The sequence below is a fragment of the Rutidosis leptorrhynchoides genome, chromosome 2, assembly GCF_046630445.1.
Source record: "Rutidosis leptorrhynchoides isolate AG116_Rl617_1_P2 chromosome 2, CSIRO_AGI_Rlap_v1, whole genome shotgun sequence".
In the NCBI taxonomy this organism is placed as follows: domain Eukaryota; kingdom Viridiplantae; phylum Streptophyta; class Magnoliopsida; order Asterales; family Asteraceae; genus Rutidosis; species Rutidosis leptorrhynchoides.
Window position 1 is genome coordinate 541,114,768 of NC_092334.1, and position 25,765 is coordinate 541,140,532.

Consider the following 25,765-nt stretch of genomic DNA (forward strand, 5'->3'; position numbering starts at 1 on the left):
TATTTGTGGATCAATATTTTGGCTAAAAACATTTAGGTTCGTGTAATCCACTGCTATCCCGGTATCGAAAAGCACACATCCAGTTTACTTGTTCCGTATATTACCTTTCGGCAAACTACCGTCCGGTTGTAAAGGAAAGCGATGAACAAGAAACTGTTAAGGCAATGTCCCGTGACATGCAGATGATTATGGTCTTTTAACGTGTCGGATGCTAGAACTATCCTTGGTAGGAGCGATAGTAAAGATCATCCTATGATTTTTCGGTCTGGCACAAGGTCCTGTCTCCGACCATGCTATGCAACCACCGTTCTTACGGTTGACACCCGATTTAGTTCAGGTGACCTAATGAATTCCAGGTGAATTCCTAGGATTTTACGTTCAATTGTAATGAACGCATTGAAAATGGATTTTCAGAAAACAAATCGGTTTGCAATTTTGATCAAAATATTTTCTCGTTCAAGCTCGAGTTTAGATATCATTGAATTCCATGAGTTTGAATTCTCAATCTTTAAGGTCAATCTCTAGGATTGAGTATTATCAGTCTTAAAAGCTGATTTTTAATCTTTAAGGAGATTATCCTTTTCTGGGGATCTGATTCATTAGTCTTATCAAGCTAATTTGCACGGTGCCTCCCCATTGTACGAGATAAATCCTTCTCATGGTTAGGATAAATCTGACCACTTGGCGACCCTGTTTGATGCAGAGGTCCTTGGATTTCCTGCTGATTTTAGAGATGACTTTTCTAGATTTTTCGTCAACCTACAGCTGGTCTGGACGACAACTTCATGACCTAAATCAAGAAGCGCGTGTCTTTTTCGGAAGACTTTACTTCCTTTTAATGATGGAATTGATTCATCGTGTAGATCCATCTTTTCTTTCAAATATATTACAATAAACCGGGTAAAACTGTTAATTAATTCCAAAACAAAAGCACCTGCAATAACTTTACAGAAACATGTGATAGATAGTTTTTAATTGAATAACTTGGTACATTCTCCCCACACTTAGTTTCTTTCTTTGCCTTTTTATTCTTCTTTATTCCTTTTTAAATGAATTCATTTAATTGAAAATTTTTCAAATTTTCACAAAATTTGGCAAATAAACTAAGTGTAAACCTGAGAGAATTTATAACCCTTCCCCACACTTGAGATCATGCAATGCCCTCATTTGCATGAAATCAGACTATAATTATAAATTCATGAGGGTGATTAGTGTATAAAAGTGATTAAAAATACCCAGTTTGTAAGCATATTATTTTACATCACATTTGATATTTTGCGCCTTGTCATCAAAATTAGTAGCTTTTTGTTGAACTTAATGACAGTCTTTGAAAGTGCGCTATTTTACCCTGTTGTGTACATAACATAAAATACAAACATATATACATATATATATATTTTTGAAGTTTGGTTTATAACCCCACTTTTCAAAAATTTATAAAGTATAATATTTTTGGCATACTTTAAATCAATAAAATTAAAAAATAATGATAACAAAATTTGTCGCCCCGCCCTCGGGTAAAGTAATTTTGGCTTAATGACCTAGTCTTCAACTCACGACGAATTTTAGAAATCATTTTTTTCAACTTAATGAATTAAAGTAAATTTTGTTTTTAAAAACTTAAATTAAAATGCATATTAATTTCATAAAAAAAAACCTACAAAACAAAAATTCAGAATGGAGGGAGAAAACTAGTTCTTTAGTGTCTGCTAGCGGAAAAGACCAATCGGATTCCATTCTCGGAACTACACGAGAACAGAACAACTAACTACAGACAGCATTTTCTTTTTAGAACATTTGAATCTCCCCACACTTAGGTAGCTGGGGTGTCGAAATTGTGATTAACTTCATCGTTAATTTCTCTTGGTCCATAATCAACTTGCATATCTGTGACTTTTTCTTTAAGCCAGTGCCCGGCTTCTTCCGTAATATCCCAAAATTCAACTAGTTTCGCCCTTTCTTTAGGCGACAGATTGGATACTAACCGGTTACATAACTTAAAGTTCCCCTTACTTCTAGCATCAATAGCCCGTTTAAAAAGTTTCTTCATTGAACTGTTAATAACGGGGTCATTTAATTTCGTATCAATAACGGGGTTCTTTGTTATTATGTCATCATTAGGTGTTACTTCATTTTCCCCACACTTAGGCGTTTTATTATTATTAAGTACTACCGTTGGAGTTGGTAAAACAACATGGTTCTTACCAATCGTTTTTTCTGGTTCAACGGTCTTGGTTGGTAGAGATTTAGACTTTCGAATCATAAAGGTGATTGATTTGTCACCACTACTAAGTGTCATTCTACCGTTTCTTACATCAAAGAACGCCCCGGTGGACGCTAAGAATGGTCGACCTAAAATTAGAGGAATGTTTGGGTCCTCTTCTATGTCAATGACAATGAATTCGACTAGAAAGGTTAAATTACCTACTTGAATGGGTAGGTTGTCAGCAATTCCAACTGGGTGCTTAATGGTTTGATCAAAGAATCGAACACTCATATCCGTTGGAGTTAACTCACCTACACCTAATCTCTTATATAAGGAAAGAGGCATAACACTCACACTTGCACCTAAATCTGCTAGTGCATCATACATGACACAATCACTAAGTAGACAAGGAACAATAAATTCACCCGGATCACCTACCCTAGGTGGAGGTTTTGGTGGAACTGTATTCACCGGGTTTACTTCTACGGCTTTTGTTTCTTGTACTTTCTTATTCTTTTTCTTCTTCTTCTTTCCAGAAGTATCACAATCTTTATTACTTATTACTTGCTCATACTCAACTCCTTTTCTTGGAAACGGGATGGGTGGTTTGTATGGTGTCACCACTGGCTTTACATACTCGGGTGGTGGTGGTGGTGTAACTTCTTCATTGTTACTCACATCTAAAACCTTCCCATCTTCTGGAGCTGGTTTTTCAGAATTTGTTGACACCATATTAACATTCTCTTTCCGAGGATTTACTTCAGTATTACTCGGTAGCTTTCCTTGTTCCCTCTCACTCATCATGCTAGCAAGAGTACCTACGTGTTTTTCTAGATTCAAAATGGAAGCTTGTTGAGTTCTTAATGACTGATCAAACCTCTCGTTCGTTTGGGTTTGAGATGTAATGAATTGTGTTTGAGATTCAATCAGCTTTGCCATCATTTCTTCTAGATTTGGCTTTTTCTCTTCGGGTTGTTGTGGTGGTTTATACAAGCTAGGTCTTTGTTGATTGAAAGTGTTGTTTTGAGTCGGTTGGTTATTCGGACCTTGTTGGTTATACCAGTTATTTTCGGGTCCTTTTGGATTGTAAAGAATGTTTTGATTTAGATTTAAGTTTAGCCTTGGCGGTTGATAATTATTTTGATAATTATTTCCCGGCCTTTGGTTCATATAGGAAACATTCTCTCGTTGTTCCATCGTTGGTTCAATGTGACAATCTTTCAATAAGTGTGGTCCACTGCATTGCTCACAACTGATTCGTATTGCGTGAATATCTTTATTTATCTTTTCCATTCGTCTTTCGAAAGCATCTATTTTTGCGGAAACGGAATCAAAGTCATGGCTAGAATCGGCTCTAGCCGCTTTAGATGATCGAAAGATATCTTTTTCTTGGTGCCACTCATGCGAGTGGGAGGCTGTGTTATCAATAATTTTGTAAGCTTCAGTTGCGGTTTTCTTCATAATGGATCCACCGGCTGTTATGTCGATGTCTTTTCGTGTAGCAACGTTGACACCTTGGTAGAATATTTGTACTATTTGGTAAGTGTCTAAACCGTGTTGAGGACATCCTCTCAACATCCTTCCGAATCTTGTCCATGCCTCATATAATGTTTCATTTGGCTTTTGTGCGAACGTAACAATTTCTCCTTGAAGTCTCACGGCTTTGGATGCCGGAAAGAATCGTTTAAGAAATTTTTCAACTAAAACATCCCATGTGTCAATCGCCCCTTCAGGTAACGATTCTAACCAATCTTTGGCTTCTCCCTTTAAAGTCCAGGGAAACAACATGAGATAGATCTGTTCATCCTCCACTTCTCGGATTTTGAATAGTGTACAAATTCTATTAAACGTACGAAGATGTTCGTTTGGGTCTTCATTCGGCGCACCACTGAATTGGCATTGATTAGTCACCATGTGTAGAATTTGTCCTTTGATTTCATAATCTGGAGCATTAACTTCTGGTTTAATAATGGTGTAACATCCCGCGTTTTTCCGTTAAATTTAATTTTAACACCGTCTTTTTTTTTTTAACATAATCTTTCGTATTTAAATTAATAGTTTCCGTGAGTAACGTTCATTATATTCCCGCTATTTAATTTTGACATCACCCGTTTACTCGAGCGTTTTAAAAATATTCGTTTGGTTAATTCCCGCACCCGCCTACAAACATGAGGGACTTAAGTTGACAAGTGGGCAAAGTGGTGACTAGGTCAACTAGTCAACCACTTCACCTCCTCCATCCATTTCCATCCATCTCCCTCATCTCTCTTTCTCTCTAGCAAGAACACACACACACAACACCCAATTCAATCATTCATCATCTAAATTCGATTTAGGAGGCTTACAACAAAACAAATTACATATTTGGAATCCTCTCTTCATCCTCTACAATTTGATACCAACTTCATCTCGTTTGGGTAACATTTCTAAAACTCTAGATTTCTCTAAATTCGTGTTTTTGACTTGAAATGGTGTTAGTTAGTGTCTATGGCTCGTGTATAACATGAATATATGTTTTGTTTGCTCGATTCGTTGTTTTGAGTAACTAGTTTGAACATTTGAAATGGGTGTGCTAAATCTTTGATTTTGGATGAGTTAATGTTGTTAAATTGTTAAAGTTCATGTTTTAATTGTGTTACTAGTATCACTAGCTTCGTTTTGATGCGTAGGTTGATTAAGGAAACTTCAAAAACATGAATATTGATTTTTGCGGATTGTGGTTAGGGTTTGATAGACTTAAAACGAGCTTTTAATGTTTCGAATGCCATGAAATGTTATTAGTAAGTGTTTAGTTGTAATGTATGCTTCATTACCTTCAAAACGGCATATCGTATGTGTAAATTGGATTCCCGAATCATAAAATACGTTTTACGAACTTGAAACTTTGAAAATAAACCCTTCTTGATTAATTGACGAGTTTTCGGTTATAGTAATTGATGTTTGTGCTTGTGAAAGGTAGTTAATTGTATTCCTTGTCAAAAGAGCTTTCCAATGATATAAGATGCGTATTCTAAGTGTTTACGGTTTGCGTTTTGTGCTAAATTGAATTTTGGATCAAGACTTGAACTTTTGAAACTGACCAGGCACCAGACCACGTTATTTGTCGCGCCGCGGAGCAATTTGTCGCGCCGTGGCCCAAAGGGTGATTTTAGAACATGTTTTTCAGGCTTTCTGACCTTCAACATAGGCATTTGTCGCGCCGCGGAGCAATTTGTCGCGCCGCGACAATTGCCTGTTTCATCCGAACTTCAGCAAACTTGTTTTGGCCATAACTTTTTGACCGTAACTCCGTTTTCGATGAATCAAATATCGTTGGAAACGTAATAAGATTTCCTTTCTAATGGTAAGGTTTTGAAATGTCAACTCAAACTTTATTACAATCGTTCTAACATGCTTTTATACTTGATTCTTGCATGAAACTTGACAACGTGGTTCACTTGCTATACTATTCGAGTCGTAACGAGCCATAGGACTAATTGAACACATTTCACCCGACCTTGTGTCGTAACCGGTTAATTGATATAACTTACTTGTTTAGGTCAAGGCTAAGCAACTTTCATGCACACGTTTACTTGTTGAAGTACTTTTATACTCGTGCACTCGAGGTGAGATCATAGTCCCACTTTTTAATCACTTTTATTCTTTACATCGTGGGCTGAGAAACACATACATTTCACACTTATTTACTTTTCATGCTTTTACATTGTGAACAAATACGAATACAAGGATGCATACGAGTTTGAACAAAAGTCCTCAATCCAATTATCATTAGTTCCACTTGCAGGGTGTAAGTGTAAGCGTGTAATTATGTTGTGTGGCCATACGGGTTTAACAAACCCTCATTCAGACGGTTCGCTACCGTTAGTGAATGAAATATAATTTCAACAATGTATAGTGTAAGTTCTAACACTAAATTCAAAATTCAGAGGGAAGATTCGGTTAAGCCTTGATAATTGGGTGCTCGTGATACAAATACTATTTTGGAATGTGAACGATTCTGGTTGAGCAATTCTTAAAGAACCTTGTGGTTCAATACAATTTACTTACTTAAACCTATGATTTCACCAACGTTTTCGTTGACAGATTTCTATGTTTTTCTCAGGTCATGCACGGTATGTGAAACATGCTTCCGCTTACTATTTGATACTTGCATCCGATGTCGAGTATACATGCATTTCATGGAGCGTCTTTTGACTTTACTTTAAACCGTGTCGCCTAGATTTCAATCGTACTTATAACGTTGTAACTTAACTTTTGGTTGAACAATTCTTGTAAACTTTGAAACAATCTTTATTTTGAAATGAAGGCGACATATTTTGGTCAAACGTTATCTTAAAGACTTATAATCAGGTAATGGGACCCACGTAGCCGACGCCGTCACTTGACGATTTGTCGGGGTCGCTACAGTTGGTATCAGAGCCTTGGTTGTAGGGATTTAGAGTTCATTTGTGTCCACCTCGAGTCATAGGGTACATAGGTGAATCTAGACTACAACCGGCATATAGACTGCAGTAGGAATTACTTGACTATTTGTGCATTTATACTCGAACTCTTCTATCATATCTAACTCGTATTCGATCTTGATCTTATGTTGATAAATTTTGTTGACGCGCCACCTTGACTTTATGAAGTAATGTTAAATGCACATGAGAATCAGGGTAATATAATTTCCGGGATTATATTACGGTGATTCACATGGACGTTCCGACATTATGACATAAAGAATTTAGGGCGAGTCAAGGAAAATTTTCTCTCTATCCTTATTCCATACTCCGGTTAGTATTGTTGAAAATACTAACCAACGATATTCTTGTGTCTTGAAGGAACAATGGCTCCTCGTCGTGTACGCCGCAATGAAACTCCCGAACAAGCTCTCGAACGGATGATAGCTACCGCCGTAGATGCGGCCATGGCCGGTCACTCATCCAACAACAATAATAATAACAACCACAACAACAACAACAACAACAACAATGGAGCCGGAAACTCAAACGAGGGATGCTCCTATAAAGCTTTCATGGGGTGCAAACCTCACACTTTTGATGGAACCGGGGGACCGGTCGTGCTCACCCGATGGTTTGAGCAAACGGAAGCCGTCTTTAGCATAAGCGGTTGTCGGGACCAAGACAAGGTCAAATACTCCACTCACACTTTCTCCGGAATTGCTCTAACATGGTGGAACACCTATGTTCAATCGGTGGGTACCGATGAAGCTCATGCCCTCTCTTGGGCCGATCTAAAGGAAAAGATGATTGTTGAATATTTTCCGCGCGAAGAAACCCGAAAGCTTGAGGAAGAACTAAGAGCTTTGAAAGCGGTCGGAAACGATCTTAAAGCTTATAATCAACGCTTCGCCGAACTATCCTTGATGTGTCCTAATCTTGTTAACCCCGAATCTCAAAGGATTGAGCTCTACATGCTCGGTCTTCCAAAAAGCATCAAACAAGGGGTGATGTCATCCAAACCCACTACTCATCAAGCCGCTATGAACATGGCTCGCCAACTAATTGAAACGGTTGACGAAATCGTAGTTCCGGCACCTAAGGCCGAGGATAAATCGGGCGGCAACAAAAGAAAGTGGGAACCCTCCCAATCAAACAACAACAACTTTGCTAAGAAGCCTTACACCTCCGACGGCAAGAAGGGTTATACCGGACACCTACCGTATTGTAACGAGTGCTACAAACATCATTTAGGCGAATGTGGCAAACCATTTTGCTTGAAGTGTCAAAGAAGTGGCCATGTAGCCCACGATTGTAGGAATACCGCTCCCGTCGCTCAAAAGGAGCACAATGCACCCAAGACGGGTGTTTGTTTTGAATGTGGCCAACCGGGTCATTTTAGGAGTGCGTGCCCAAATAAGAAAATCAACCCCAACGCACGCCGTTAAACTTTCAACATCAACGCCCAGGATGCCCGAGACGACGATGGACTAGTCACGGGTATGTTTCTTCTCGAAATTCTCACGTTTCATGTTTATTCGATTCGGTTACCGTTAGACGTTTTATAAACAAGTCTTTGACTCGTGCTCTTTACATTCCACTTTTTCCCCTAGATACTACTTAGACGATTTAAGTGACCAACGGAAAAATATTGTGTGCCTATGAATTTTATTGGAGGATATACATTAAGACTTTTGACTTGACACCTATAGAACTAGGGAGCTCGGAACATATTCGTTAATATAAAAAAAAAAAAAAAAAAAAAAAAATGTTTTCCCATCGTCTTGTATAGATTATTGTGAACTGAGTAATTTTCGGTTGGAAACCGATACCCTCTCCCTCGCATCCATGACCTCATGATTTCTTGCATGAATCCCGTGTGTATTCCAAAACGACCTCCGTTCCGGTTATCATCAATTGGGGGTTAAGGGAGACAATGTCTCCTGAGTCTTTTCCGAACTCGCAACGTTAGTTGTAAATCTCTCTTAGTACCATTCGATTTATCCAAAGCTCGTCCGTATCCATAAACCTCCTAAACCACGTATGCAAACTTATCTAGACAAATTTGTTATCGTATTTATAGATGACATCTTAACTTATTCAAGTAAAGAAGGAAAACGAACAACATCACCATCTTACGCTCGAACTTTTGAGAAAAGAGCAACTCTATACCAAATTCTCCAAGTGAGAATTTCTGTTGGACGAAGTCCAATTTTCTAGACCATAATGTTAACGGTCAAGGCATTTCAATCAATCTCGAAATCAAGCCACATGTAATCAGGAAACTCTCCCCACACAGACTTGTATTCGTAAAATCTGAGATCTCGTCTGTTACTACCGAAGATTCATTTCTGACTTTTCTCGTGTTACACGACTTTAATCTCTCCGCGATCGAACCTTGAGCGTGATTCTTCACACCAACATTTCTAGTTAAATTCGTTCTTTTGCACGGAGAGGACGAATACTAAATTGTGGATCCGATCAATTTTCTCGTCATCACGTACCACACTACATACCTATGATATTTCACCATTTCCGTCTGATATTACTGGAATTTAAGATAACACACAATCCAACGATACTTCACTCTTCTTTGACTTAACGCCCTTGTGTTTCTGATAATCGGCCAACTATTATGCAACCCCGAACTATACAACTACGTGTACTATCTCGTTTCTCTTTCAGACTTCAACTTTTGACAACTAGAGGCACGTTATGGCAACCTCGAGATGTAAGCTCATCCTATTCAAAGTCCTCATTTCACTCATATCCTCATCGCTCGCATTTCCGTTTAAGGAAACTTTTGTAACATTTCTCAATGGATAGAGAAACTCTTCATATTACATAAGTATTCGCCACGAGGGTGAATAGTCCTAACGAACATTTTTTTTTTTTTTCCGAACCCTAACTGACTCGTTCAAACATATCTTAAGAGATTCTATTCCAACACGGTGTATCTTTGTTAATTATCCCGTATCGAAATACTCGTTTCACTTCTAGTTTTACAAGAAGCCTCGGGACCGCGTTTAGACATGAGTACCGCGTACCATCCACAACCCGACGGACCGAACAAACATGTGATTTAAACCTTGGAAACCATAATACAAGTTTGTATTACCAACTTCAAATTTACTTGAGAAAAGTATTTTCCTTTAACCGAATCCTCGTACTACAATGATTTTCATTCAAGCTTTAACGTCACTCCTTTTGAAACCACATGTGACCGGAAACGTCATTCTCCCTTGTCGAACCAAGTAAACGATGATCAATTCACCGGGGCCGAGGTTGTTCATGAGCAACCGAGAAAAATTTATTCATATTCAGGTAAAACCCTACGCGACTCGTAATCACCAAGAGCTACGCCGATGTTAGACGTAAACATTTCAAATTCCACGTGGGAAACCGCGTCACGTTAAGAGTCGCACCTTGGAAAGGTGCAATCCGTTTCGGGAAACGTAGGAAGCTAAATCCGCGATATTTTGATCCTTTAAATTCTTGGGGTGTTTTGGACCCGTCGCTAGCCGTTTAGACTTTTCCGACTCATTTTGAGTCTCCGTTTATCCTACATTCGATGTATCAACTCAAAGACGTGTTTTGCGAAACGAGAACTTGTTATCTCCTTTGATGAACTCACTATCGACGATAACCCTCACTTCCTATGAGGACCGGTTGAAACCATAAATCGTGAAGCCAAACCTTAAAACATCGTATGATCCCGACCGTCAAAATTCGTTGAAATACCCTAGAACGTACTTCTCCCTCACTCGTAGAATTGGCAACGCAAGATCTCGAGGAAGATTCAACAACTACTACTTCCAACTAAATTTCGGGACGAAATTTCTTTTGAGGTGTGGATAATGTAACATCCCGCGTTTTTCCGTTAAATTTAATTTTAACACCGTCTTTTTTTTTTTTAACATAATCTTTCGTATTTAAATTAATAGTTTCCGTGAGTAACGTTCATTATATTCCCGCTATTTAATTTTGACATCACCCGTTTACTCGAGCGTTTTAAAAATATTCGTTTGGTTAATTCCCGCACCCGCCTACAAACATGAGGGACTTAAGTTGACAAGTGGGCAAAGTGGTGACTAGGTCAACTAGTCAACCACTTCACCTCCTCCATCCATTTCCATCCATCTCCCTCATCTCTCTTTCTCTCTAGCAAGAACACACACACACAACACCCAATTCAATCATTCATCATCTAAATTCGATTTAGGAGGCTTACAACAAAACAAATTACATATTTGGAATCCTCTCTTCATCCTCTACAATTTGATACCAACTTCATCTCGTTTGGGTAACATTTCTAAAACTCTAGATTTCTCTAAATTCGTGTTTTTGACTTGAAATGGTGTTAGTTAGTGTCTATGGCTCGTGTATAACATGAATATATGTTTTGTTTGCTCGATTCGTTGTTTTGAGTAACTAGTTTGAACATTTGAAATGGGTGTGCTAAATCTTTGATTTTGGATGAGTTAATGTTGTTAAATTGTTAAAGTTCATGTTTTAATTGTGTTACTAGTATCACTAGCTTCGTTTTGATGCGTAGGTTGATTAAGGAAACTTCAAAAACATGAATATTGATTTTTGCGGATTGTGGTTAGGGTTTGATAGACTTAAAACGAGCTTTTAATGTTTCGAATGCCATGAAATGTTATTAGTAAGTGTTTAGTTGTAATGTATGCTTCATTACCTTCAAAACGGCATATCGTATGTGTAAATTGGATTCCCGAATCATAAAATACGTTTTACGAACTTGAAACTTTGAAAATAAACCCTTCTTGATTAATTGACGAGTTTTCGGTTATAGTAATTGATGTTTGTGCTTGTGAAAGGTAGTTAATTGTATTCCTTGTCAAAAGAGCTTTCCAATGATATAAGATGCGTATTCTAAGTGTTTACGGTTTGCGTTTTGTGCTAAATTGAATTTTGGATCAAGACTTGAACTTTTGAAACTGACCAGGCACCAGACCACGTTATTTGTCGCGCCGCGGAGCAATTTGTCGCGCCGTGGCCCAAAGGGTGATTTTAGAACATGTTTTTCAGGCTTTCTGACCTTCAACATAGGCATTTGTCGCGCCGCGGAGCAATTTGTCGCGCCGCGACAATTGCCTGTTTCATCCGAACTTCAGCAAACTTGTTTTGGCCATAACTTTTTGACCGTAACTCCGTTTTCGATGAATCAAATATCGTTGGAAACGTAATAAGATTTCCTTTCTAATGGTAAGGTTTTGAAATGTCAACTCAAACTTTATTACAATCGTTCTAACATGCTTTTATACTTGATTCTTGCATGAAACTTGACAACGTGGTTCACTTGCTATACTATTCGAGTCGTAACGAGCCATAGGACTAATTGAACACATTTCACCCGACCTTGTGTCGTAACCGGTTAATTGATATAACTTACTTGTTTAGGTCAAGGCTAAGCAACTTTCATGCACACGTTTACTTGTTGAAGTACTTTTATACTCGTGCACTCGAGGTGAGATCATAGTCCCACTTTTTAATCACTTTTATTCTTTACATCGTGGGCTGAGAAACACATACATTTCACACTTATTTACTTTTCATGCTTTTACATTGTGAACAAATACGAATACAAGGATGCATACGAGTTTGAACAAAAGTCCTCAATCCAATTATCATTAGTTCCACTTGCAGGGTGTAAGTGTAAGCGTGTAATTATGTTGTGTGGCCATACGGGTTTAACAAACCCTCATTCAGACGGTTCGCTACCGTTAGTGAATGAAATATAATTTCAACAATGTATAGTGTAAGTTCTAACACTAAATTCAAAATTCAGAGGGAAGATTCGGTTAAGCCTTGATAATTGGGTGCTCGTGATACAAATACTATTTTGGAATGTGAACGATTCTGGTTGAGCAATTCTTAAAGAACCTTGTGGTTCAATACAATTTACTTACTTAAACCTATGATTTCACCAACGTTTTCGTTGACAGATTTCTATGTTTTTCTCAGGTCATGCACGGTATGTGAAACATGCTTCCGCTTACTATTTGATACTTGCATCCGATGTCGAGTATACATGCATTTCATGGAGCGTCTTTTGACTTTACTTTAAACCGTGTCGCCTAGATTTCAATCGTACTTATAACGTTGTAACTTAACTTTTGGTTGAACAATTCTTGTAAACTTTGAAACAATCTTTATTTTGAAATGAAGGCGACATATTTTGGTCAAACGTTATCTTAAAGACTTATAATCAGGTAATGGGACCCACGTAGCCGACGCCGTCACTTGACGATTTGTCGGGGTCGCTACAAATGGCATGACCTTGGCCCGTGCGTGTAGCTCTCATTCGGTCTTCCATACTTAGAGGTTCTAGATTTTCCATGATTGGAAGTGTTGTATCTGAATCACTAGAGGTTTCTGATTTAATGGTTTCTTTCCTCAACAATCTCTGTTTGAATGATTGGTGGTTCCGGAGGAAAGTTTAATGGTTCGGGATCTACAAACCGTTCCTGAATATTCTCCGGATTCTCAATTGTGAGGTTTGTTTCAAAAACTGGATTATCGGAAATTTGAGTTTGAGGATTTGGTCGACTTGATGACGATTCTAAAGAAAAATCAACGGCGGCGATATTCGTTAAACGATGTCTTGATCGAGTTACAGGTGGTGAACGTATGACCGGCGGCGAACGTCTTGCTCGGTGCATTCACTGAATATCCTATTAGTTTTTAAAAAGGAAAGAAAAATTATAATAAGTTATCCAATTAATAGACTTTTCTGATTTTGCCCACGTTTCGAATAGCCAAAAGATGCAGCAGAGGGGCAGGATTCGTTTGGTCTCAATATAATTGAGGACTGTTTGGCTCCAATAACCCGGTCCACGTACAAATCCAACTATTACTACGAACCAGAAAATTTTGATGTCTATCAATTTAACCACTTAAAATAAATTTTCGTAATTTTAAGAAATTTAGAGAAGAAGTAGAAAAAATTCTAAGTCCTAAAAACTAGAATGGCGAGAAATAAGAGAGAAAAAGAGTGCGCGTCGAAAAGTGTCGAAAAATGAAAAAGGCGAAGAGTGACTTAAAAGTCTTTAAAACACGCGACTAATCTATCCTTATTACGACTATTATCTTAAAATTAAAACTACAAATGGAGATTACTAATTGAAATTGTAATTGATACATAGGTAAAAGCGTCAAAAAAAAAAAAAAAAAATAGCACGAAAAATGACGTCGCAAAATTTTAAGGCACCTAAATTTTAATCTAAAGAAAAAGTACTTAAGGGATTTTACGGCAAAACTAAAAATTCTAGAAGTAAAAATAACTATGGCAAAACTAAACTTAATACTAAAAGTTGCGAATATAGTCTAAAAATCTAAAGGTAATAAAACTAAAAAAAAAAATTTTATAGACAAAATCTTAAAAATATATTCGATCGTTACATAGCCTTTTATAGGCGAAATTAGAAATTGAATTTTCATTTACGACCCCTGAACTATGCTCAATTAACAACTTTTTATTATTTAATATTATTCTTATTATGAATTATTTAAATATTATATTTTATTCTTGTGCATAGTTGACTCGTAATTTTTACACCGTTGCGTCGAGCGCTGAAAGTTGGTTCATGCCCCGGTTCCGGATTTTCGAACGTCCTTTCGTACAATTTTATATCTTGTACTTTGCGTTTTGTAACTTGTACTCTTGTCATTTTTAGACGTTCTTCATCAATAAATTGAACCTTTTGAATTGTATCTTGTACATTTGAGCTTTTTGGACGTTTTGGTCTTTCAAATCTTCGTTTTTGTCTTTAAATCTTCATTTTCGAGCGATTTGCGTCTTTCGTCTTCGCACTTATTTATTTAACTATTACAACTAAAAATAAGGAAATTACATTTAAAAACTTTACATATTGGAACGATATTGCTACTAAATATATGTTCATTTGGAACACTATCACCCTCCATTTGGTGATGGTTCGGGTTGGGACAAGTTCGTTTTGGTTATTGAGATTTATCGTGGTCCCACCCTTTTTGGGCACCACTTGAATGGGACTCACCCATGGTGAGTCAGAAATTGGGTAGATAAGGCCCACATCTAATAATTTAATAACCTCCTTTTTAACTAACTCCTTCATATTTGGATTGAGTAGACGTTGTCTTTGGATAACCGGTTTAAAATTTTCTTCCATGAGGATTTTGTGAGTGCAATAGGATGGGTTAATCCTCGAGATATCCGTGTTCTTCCATGCTATCACCGTGTGGTGGGACTTGAGAAGTGAAATAAGTCGTGTCTTTTGGTCTTGGGTGAGTCTCGAAGAGATAATCACCGGAAGTTGACTTGATTCCTTAAGGTAAGCATACTCAAGATGCTTGGGGAGCTCCTGTAGCTCAAGAGTAGGAGGTTCTTCCTATGAAGATTTGATTCAAAATCTATCCTTATTGGGAATAGCCTCGAATGACTCTTCCCAAGTGGTTTCACTTTCAAACTCACATTCATCAACTTTAACATTCATCAAATCTCTAAAGTCGACCTCTAAGTCCACAATTTCATTTTCACAAAGTGGGTTGAACCCGGTGGTATCAACCTCTAACAGTTTTTCAAGTTCTTCATCCACATAATGGTCAATATGGTCCAAGGCATAACACTTATCATCATCGGTGTTACTCGGTTGCTTCATAGCTTCCCTGATGTTTATGGTCACACGCTCTTCACCAACTCCAATGTTGAGTTGGTTGCGTTGGACTAAGATGATGGTGTCGACAGTCGCTACTAATGGTCTTCCTAAGATGAGGGGGACTTGAAGGTCTTCCTTCATCACCATGATTACAAAATCAACCGGGAACACCAAGGTGTCAATGCTAACCAATGGCGGTGTCAAATGAATGGTTGACCAATCTTATCCTAATTCGGGTCGGCTTAAGAGGTCCAAGGCCAAGTCTCTCGTAAAGTGAGTGGGGCATAAGGTTAATGCTTGCACCCAAATCGGCAAGTGCATTGAACACATCCGAGTCACCGAACTTGCAAAGGAAAATGAATTTTCCTGGATCTCCTAACTTCTTAGGAATCCTTAGCCTTGATGCAAGAATTTTATGTCACTTTTCCTCAATGAAAAAGGATGTTTCATCATGATATTTACCTCTTTGAGAGATTAGCTCTTTGATGAAGCATCCGTAGTTCGGCATCCCTTTGAGAACATCGGTGATTGGCAAGTTGACCGACACGTTTTTCATCATATCTTAGAATATAACGACTCTAACTTTTCCACTTCTAAAATTACTAAAATTCCCTTAGGGTTTTGTGTGCTCGTAAACTTTCTTTAGCAAAACGTTGACCAAATAGTGAACTTTTAGTCGACACTCCCTGCTAATTAAAGTTTATGCATTTCTGTGACTATAACTATGAAACTGAAAGTAATAATAAAATGTGACGTTTATATAAACAATAAACATTTGGGAATAATTAAAATTAAGTAAAATTATGGACTAAAATAAAAATAATCAATAATACTTATCTTATATAAATGTTATCTAATTAATTAAAATTAATGTTACATATATATAAAAAGTTTTATAAAATATATAAATGTGTGTATATATATATATATATATATATATATATGTCGAAATAAAAAATAATAATAATATATATAATATAAATATAAATCGGCTATATAAATAAAACAATTAAATGATAATTTCAAATTTCCTATCCTAATCACAATCAAATTTATCCTAACTTTGAAATAGTTTTAGCCTAATCCCAACACTAAACTCTAGAATGTTCCATGAGCTCTTTGAGTTGGATTCTAAATCTAAATAGTGCACCTACAAAAAGACATCTAGGCTTCATCAATTTTGCATCAAAAATTCACAAGCAAAAATCACTCAAAATCTCTCCCCCTTCTTTGTGATTTTCGGCAACCATAAAACTACCATCATCACCACCTTCGGCCACCACCTAGCCAAACCATCACCACCCCTCTCCTCCACTCTCGGCCACCTTAAATCACCACCACCACCACTGCTAGAAGGCTGTTTTCTGCAGCCTTTCACCTCATGCTGTTGCTGCATTTTTGGCAGCCCAAACTGCCACCCTTTGCATCCTTTTTGCTGCTGTAAACCGCCACCAAAGACCCGCCAAATTCAACACCCTGCTGCTGCATTTTTCTGTCTGTTGTCCGCCATTAAAACCGCCACTTTTGGCTACTGTTTTGCTGCTGTTTCTGGGCTGCTGCTGTTCGGTTCTGTCCCCATCAAAATTTCCATCTTTTTCTTACTCTAATACACTTAAGGTATCCCTAAAAACTATGAACTAATCATACTTTTTATTTTATTTTAATTCATTAAAGTTATTAGTTTATATATGAATAAAAGCATGATGTTTATAAATAATAATAATAATAATAATAATAATAATAATAATAATAATAATAATAATAATAATAATAATAATAATAATAATAATAATAATAATAATAATAATAATAATAATAATAATAATAAGAATATATGTTTATGATTATGAATAAGTTATATATGTATATAAAAACATGAAGATGGTTAATAACATGATTATGAACATAGAATAAAAGATTTTGGAAGTTTGATGAAAAGAAGATTTTCATGTATGCATGCATGCATGCGTGATATGTATATACATAGGTATATACGTATATAATATACATATGTATGTGCATTTGTATATATATTATGTATGCATATGTATATGTATGTATGCGTATGAACATGTATATGAATCATAAGTACATATATAAGTATATTTAACATGGTGAAGACTATTATATATGTATCATGTATATGTATAAAATTATATGGTAATTATGATTATGAGGTTATTAATATATGTATGTGTAACACCGTCCATTTTTTTCTTTTTTTTATACACAGCTGAAACATTATACATATAATAATTACATAACCATAATTATGTTTTACAATATCACACGGTTATTATAAATCATTTGGAGTTACGTTAAACAACTATTCTTATATTATACAAAAGACATCAGAGTTTGTTCTTCAAACATATCCATCAAAACAGCTAGCTCCTCCCAAAACCCCTAGCATACAAGTCTACCTGCAAGGGAAGAAGTGAGGGGTTAGCACAAGGCTAAGTGAATGGCATAGTCCTAACAGGTACAAGCATATAACATCAAGCTAGCCAATACACAAACAAGGTCTCGATAACAAGAGGATCGGCGACCTGGTCGGGCCCTCAACTCCAACTGATCAGGCTCGAGTATACCGATAATTCCAGTTACTGTCTCTCTCGCATAGTATCCTGATGCAGAGGATGCATCATTCAACTATACTACGCGAATAGTAACTCCTGAACCAGAAAGACTCATTCATGCCTCTTGCCCAACTTACAAATTTGGCATAACTACAAAACCATAGCTGCCCCACATGTAAGCCAGTTGTCGCTACAAAACCCGTAATCGACAATATCACTACCAGACTACTAACCTGTAGTCGGCATCCAAGGTGGCCACAACAAGTCACATAATATATTACAGTATATCAGATAACAAGTATTCAGGTGAGTAAGCTAAGGTAACAGTAGCATAACCTGCTACTAAACACTTACAAACATTAGGACAGTCCCACTCACCTGGAAATACAAGAATTCAGTAGTCTTATTTTACTAGCCTTCACCTTTTTCCTTTATCACCTGAGAATATCATTTCTCTAGTTAGTACCCATTTCAATCAGATTACACATCAGAAGAAATAAACACAACAATACAGTAAATGAGCCAGAATAGCACTTGACCCAAACATACAAACACTATCACTCGCACGAGTGGGATCTCACTTGTGCGACTGACTAACTCACTCGTACAGATGGGTATCCTCACTCGCACAACTAAAAACCTACTCCCACGAGTGACTTTAAAGTCTAGTTACACGATTAAGTAGCTTACACACACAGGTGGACACCCCACCCGTACGGGTGAGTGCCTCACTCGCACGGTTGAACAAGAACAACAGCATAACTGTAATTTGAGATTTTTCCACCTAAAATAAATTTTGATTTAGTATTTTAAAACGATATCATTGGAAAGTATATTTCAAGACGATTCCAACGATAGTTTATTTGTTAAAAACGGAGTTACGTTTTGAAAGTTACACCCTTTTCAATTTTACCAAAAGCTGACCACTACTCAACAGCGTGGTTGAGCCCTCAAAAGTGTGCTCAACTGTATGGTTGAGCTGTCAAACATGTGGGAGCTGTAGAACAGCTCCAGCTCGCTGTTTTATCATTTTTTGACCCCAAAACTCGATTTTTGCTTGTTTTGGTCAATCTAATGCATCAAGAATACCACATAACACATATAGAAACTATTTCTAACATCAACCAAGCATAACAAACACATATCATCATGAATCAAACCAAAAAATCATCAAAACCCATTTCAACCCAAAACCCATTTTAAATTTATCAAATTCAATGATGTTTACCTTATTTTAATCCTTGAAAACACTTGAATCAGATAAACAAAATCACAAGCTTTGAATTTGCACTTTGGAATTTATGAATTTAGGGAGCTAGAGTGTGTTTAGGGTTTATGTTTACTAAAAATAGCAAGATAAAGAACGTACGGGTTATTTTAACAGATGGGAGTTTCTTCATTATAAGAAAACCCCATTCCCCACTACACAGGGGTATATATCAGTTATCAAAAACACAATGTACCTCATTAGGTGGCCCTAACAAGGTCCAATTCATATAATGAAACCAGTTATGTGACCCTTGTCACAAAACACACACAACTAACTAATCAAGTAATTATTAACCCATAATTATTAAAATCACTAATATTAATAAATTAATATAAACTAAGGGTAAAAAGATCATTTACCGCTAGGTCCGATTCGAGGTTGTTACAGTATGTATCATTATAAACATAATAATGTAGTTAATAAAATTATGTTGGTCAAATATGGATAAAGAACTAGTTAGAAAAATATAATACTTGAATTATAATATCAAAAGGTAATTAGTTTATACATAAAAGTATTGGTAAAAAATGGATAAAGATGATTAATAAGATTACAATTAATATTTATGGGATATAAATTAAATAGAAGATAATAATAAAACCATTTAATGATGAATAAAAATTTATCTAATTTGCTTATCATTAAAAGATTTAATAAAAGTGATAATAATATATAATAATAATAATAATAATAAAACATGTAAACTATTATTATACAATAACATTCTAATTTAACTAAATATTAATTATCATATTATATTATATTAATTAGTAAAATATTAAAAACACGAATAACTATAACTATTAAGTATAATAATACACATAATTAATAATACATAATATTAAGCGTGTCGTATTCCTATACGCACATAAAACGTGGAAACTATAATCGTACCGATAACGTATGGCTTATACAAAATTCACCGCTACTTACGGTCACGGGATGATGTCTCAGCTACTTATGGGAATACGGTTTTGGATTAAACGAAAGGTTGTAAACTAAGTCTAGTCGAAAGTTCCTGACCCCCGCATCTGGTCATCTTTTAACTTACTTGATAGCACCGAGGTTTGGGCAAAGTTGTACAACATCTAAACTTGGTTATAGTGGACACAAACTTGATTGCAAACTTAACAACTCATAAGTTACTTATGAACTCTTACTTATCGGATTGAACAAACTAATGACCAAACGTATATCTCTAGGTTGAGATCCCGGTCATTTACTCTCGTTCATTTACAATTACATCCGTGGAATAACTTCATCCGCTATTAAGGTGAACTTCATAGCCCCTCTTTTTTTTATTTCATAAATGTTTTACAACTTTTGAGGTGAGACACATGCTTGCTTTAAACTGTTTTACGCTTTAGACACAAGTACTCAAACTATAAATTTGATGTCATGCTATGTTTCATGCTAAATCTCTGTCATGATATCGTTAGTTGCTACGTATAAATGCAAACTTAATTATTATGAGTAGGCCTATTGAGAACAACGTCTCTATTCGGGTGACCGTTGGTCAATGAATACATAATAATGATTTAACGACACGAACGAATAAAGTGTTATGGGGTAAATTTTTTTATTCTCGATATCATACACTTCATCACTACTTTTAACTGATATGTCTATATTAACTGCTTTATAACTAAATCTTGTGGTCTAAAAACCTTGGTTGTTACCAACAAACCTATGAATTCAATGTAACAACCCAAACCAACCCTCGACCAAACCCCGTGAAAATACAAACAAAAAAAAAAAAATTGCTGTACAGTGACCCCGCGCGCCGCGCCCCCTATCTGGCGCGCCGCGCCAAAACGGCCTGTCCCCGGGCTTTTTAAATGCGAAAAAGATAGACTCGTTCCCGACACTTTCAGACGAAACGCTTTTTACAACACATTAATATAAGTAAAACTAACATGATTAATTAATTAAAACGAGTTTTACATCGCGGGGCCCACATATGCCCAAAATACCCCTTTTAATACAAAATACAACTTCGACCCAATGAGTTTAAGTTCCAACAAACTACGAGCATGATGTTGGGGATAAACTACCCAATCCTAGGTCGAATCCAAGCAAGCATCAAAATGGGAAAATCATCTAATCCCGAGCATACCCTTGCCACGTCCGCCTTCGAACCTAAAAATGTAAACAACGAGAGGGTAAGCTAATGCTTAGTGAATGCAATACTTATACGCATACATACATAATCCAATTACTTGCATACACCTACACAACAACACAATAACATTAGCAAGCCGCAATAACAAATAAACGATTAATCGTACGTACAACAAGTCAACATCATTAGCATAGAGATCTCAACAATAATACATGCCAAAAACGAATACGTACAATGCTAATAAAATTACACATCCCAATATACCCAATGTCGACATTCGACTCGATGGTGGCCGACGAAGAGTAGTAGGTCAAAATCGTTAACTACTCACCACCCATCGCATGCGTAAGTGGCCGACGAAGAGTAGTAGGTCAAAATCGTTAACTACTCACCACTACGCACTATGAGGCCGGCGAAAAGTGCAACCGAAACGTTAACACTTACCTCAATCACAAGGATGGCCGACGAAAAGTGGAACCGCTTACCATCCCACGATAAGTGGCCAACGAAGAGCGAACCCCTAAACGGTTAACACTCACCACTTACCCAAATACACATGTGGCCGACGAAGAGCGATAGTTCAAACGTTAATCACTCGCCACAAACTAAATATACACATGTGACCGACGAAGAGTGATAGGTCAAACATTAACCACTCGTCACATATCCAAACGCACACATGTAGCCGACGAAGAGTGATAGGTCAAACATTAACCACTCGCTACATATCCAAAACGAATATAGCCAACGAAGAGCTATCCACGCGGATATCACTCACTATATTTTTCCCAACTCAAATGTGGTCCACGAAAAGTGAATCCTAACGGATATCACTTACCACCCCGCACACAAGCAACCAAATTATATACATAAGCGTATAAATATTCCACTCACCTTGAAATACTTGAAGAACGTATCCCGCGATCTTAACTTCTTCCACCGACTTCACGCAAATCACCTACGCAAAGTATACATGCAAATAAGCTACTCACAATGCTTGTTCGACTTAAACAATACATATGTTCTCCTAGAACATCCTATTGACCAACTTTGACCAAAAACCATTTTTCGCTCGAAAACCTTCATAATCACAAATGACTTGTGATTATGCCTCAACAACATCATTTAAACATGGTTTGGTCATTCGATCACTCATTTAAACACACGACCCGCCCATTTGGTCCTAAAGTGTGTTTTACACCCTATTAAGCATAAAACAATACTCACAAGTCCAAAACTTATGAAATCACTTCCCGCGTTCCCGAAATAGCTAATCTTAACTCTTTTAGCCATTAAACGCCATTTATAGGGTTGTTTACTCAAAAACCCATTTTGACCTAAAACTAGTCAAAACACCAAATTGTAAGTTTACACCCCTAATCACCAACAATCCAAGTAGCTAGTGATTTCATCAACTAATTTAGTTTTACAAACCCACAATATCATCATCCAACCCTAGACCCACCAATATTAGGGTTCTTGCACTAAAACTTAACCCGTTTACCCCAAACTTCCAAGAAATGGGTTTTACATCTACTTTAACACAAACCCTAGCATAATAAACGAATTAACACAACTAAATCCGAATTAGGGTTTTACCTTTTGAAGAAAACGAAGCTAGTACAACAACAACACAAGTAATGAGCTTAAACTTGAAGAATCCAAGCTTCTTCTTCCTCTTCTCAAGCTTTCTCACTCTACTCTCACTCTAGAACTTGAGGTTGAAGATGAGAGTGTTTGTGGACTTGAAAATGATCCAAAAGTGGATCTAAAACTGATCTAAAAGCCACAAATCCGTCCACAAGTGAAAGGACCATAATACCCTTCATTTAGACACTTAAAATGCTAAAAAAAACGCATCAGACCCATTCGGAGCGCCGCGCCAAAAGGTCGCGCGCCGCTCCACACTGCAGGTCAGATTTCAGAAACTTGTTTTGGCCATAACTTTTTGACCGTAGCTCCGTTTTCGATGAACCAAATATCGTTGGAAACGTAATAAGATATTCTTTCCAATGGTAAGGCTTTGAAACATCAACTCAAACTTTATTTGGGGTTGAAAAGATACGTACACACTTTGTACCTCAAACAACGTCCAGTTTTCTTCGACGTTCGAGCAAGCAACACGTACCTGCTTCGTACACTTCGTATACGCATCGTACACCATAAATACATTATGTACAATAAATATTTGGGTCTTACAACTCTCCCCCACTTAGAATCGATCACGTCCTCATGATCCTTGTCACTTAAATTAGCAAGTACCAAAATCCATGGTCCTTCGACATACGTCCAAACTCGATGTCCACAACATTTCCCCCAAATTCGAAGATTTCATACAAATCCTTTAGGCGACCTTACACAAAGTTACCTTTCTGTTTAGAATCATCCTCCGTGATTCACCAATTCTACCAAACCGAGTACTAAGTCTCGCTTCGTCCCCAAACCGGGACAAACTCATGCCTCGACCGCATGACATAAGTAAGCTAACGTTCCATACCTCGTATCAAGTTAGTAACCCCTTTAGCGTACCCTTATCATGTACATCGCTAAAATAACAACACACCAATAATATGGCCAACAAACAATACAATGGAGCCAACAAAAAGTGAATCCTCACGATTGGATACCACTTGCCCCATATCCTCACGCGTACGTGGCCGACGAAAAGCGGTAGATCAAACGCTAACCACTTACCACTACGCAACAAGAGGCCGAAAAAAGCGCATTCTTACGGATCACACTTACCTCTCCTCACATATGGCTAAACAAAAGCGATTCCTAACGGAAAACGCATGCCACACACCAATAAGTAGCCAACGAAAAGCGAATCCTAACGGATAACACTTACTACTTATCACACTCAAACCGTGGCCAACGAAAAGTGAATCCTCACAATGGATAACACTTACCACAATACATACAAACAAATTAAGTATATGCACATACTTAGAATAATTCCACACATCCAGGAATTCCCGCACACAAAATATCCGCACGCGCGAATATCGCCATCACAACCGAGCAAGAACCACCTATATCGCACATAGGCACAAAGCAATAATTCTCTAGAAGAGAATCCGACACACACATCCCTTAACCGGGGGATTTCACCTTGCTCGTTAAACATGTCCCTTACCTCTCAACGAGATTTACCACATTACCACCTCGGTGATAATGTAAGTCCAAAATCATAAGTACAATTTAACCGAAATTGTACTCTACCACCAATCGACCAAAAATCAAGGTCCCGACACAAATTTCGGATCTACCAAAAACACCATCCGAAATCTCATACTAATACCTCCTTGTGCGGGAGTGTAACTCCCCCATTTGGAACTATGTTCCATAACCGCATCTTGCACAACCGTACAATGCTACCAAAGGTAGACTTTACCAACAATTGGGTTCACACGACCCATCACCATATCTTGCTCCAACCTTGAGCATACTAAGGATCTTAACATACCCTTAAACACTTCGAACGAAGAGTTCATCACAAATTACCCAACTTCATTCTTGCAATCCCACGATTGCCACAACTTGTTAAAGTTCCACCTAGTCACTCATGTACCTAAGGGTTTCTCTCCGGTACCCTAAGTACAATGTAACCACAATACCGTAGGAGTCGAATGTTACGCTTGCAGGTATGAAAGAGGCACCTGACATCGCGTCACATAGACTCCACTATCAACATTCATCGAGACCGAAAAACTCAACCTCGAGGGTTCCATTCATCCGATGTCACCCATCACAACACTAAAGTGACCTTAAGTCATCCGTACCCGACGAAACTTATGTTTCATCAATTACGACACAAAAGAGACTACGCGCTACCAAAACAACACCAAAGCCCGTTCTCATGGCTTGGTAAAATCTTTCGCCCAACACTAAGGAATGCTTGGAATCACCAAGTCTTACGCCCTTAGCTCGTCAATCCGACCATCGTCATAGGGTACTTCCATAAGGAACGCTGCCCCTCATCACACTATGCACTAACACAAAATGCATTTAAACAAAGTCATAAGTACGTTTCAATAAGATAATCGAATGGTACCTGAACATCGTCGTCAGGTTCATGCATTACCAACCAAATCCGGACACGCCGACTTTCGGTGTCCCTCCTTTCGACAATTAAAACACGTAACCTTGTTAGACTTCGCATTCGTACATTCACGCGACAAATGACCTCGTTCGCCACAATTATAACACGTGGGTACAAAACCACCGGTGCCACTCCTTTTCATGCTCCCGCGGCCCTCGGAAATACTCTTACTTTTCTTGTTTGAATGCATCGTAGTCTCGGACTTCCGTTTACTAACATCAGACACACTTGGCTTCGACACCTCCGGTTCGAAACCCCGAGCCAATTCGAATAGCTCCTCAAAATACTTAGCCATTCCCCGACTAATTTTACCCTTCAATTCATCATTCATCGTACGGTAAAAATCTTTCATCAACTTGTGATCGTCACCAACATACTCCGGAC

At 37.4% G+C, this 25,765-nt stretch overlaps 1 non-coding gene across 1 annotated transcript; it reads left to right on the forward strand.

The window, feature by feature from the left end:
* Positions 1–3,755: 3,755 nt before the first annotated feature.
* On the forward strand, positions 3,756–3,862 carry LOC139894976 (small nucleolar RNA R71). The gene has a single exon (XR_011775448.1). It is a non-coding gene; the product is annotated as a small nucleolar RNA R71 (small nucleolar RNA).
* Positions 3,863–25,765: the final 21,903 nt, after the last annotated feature.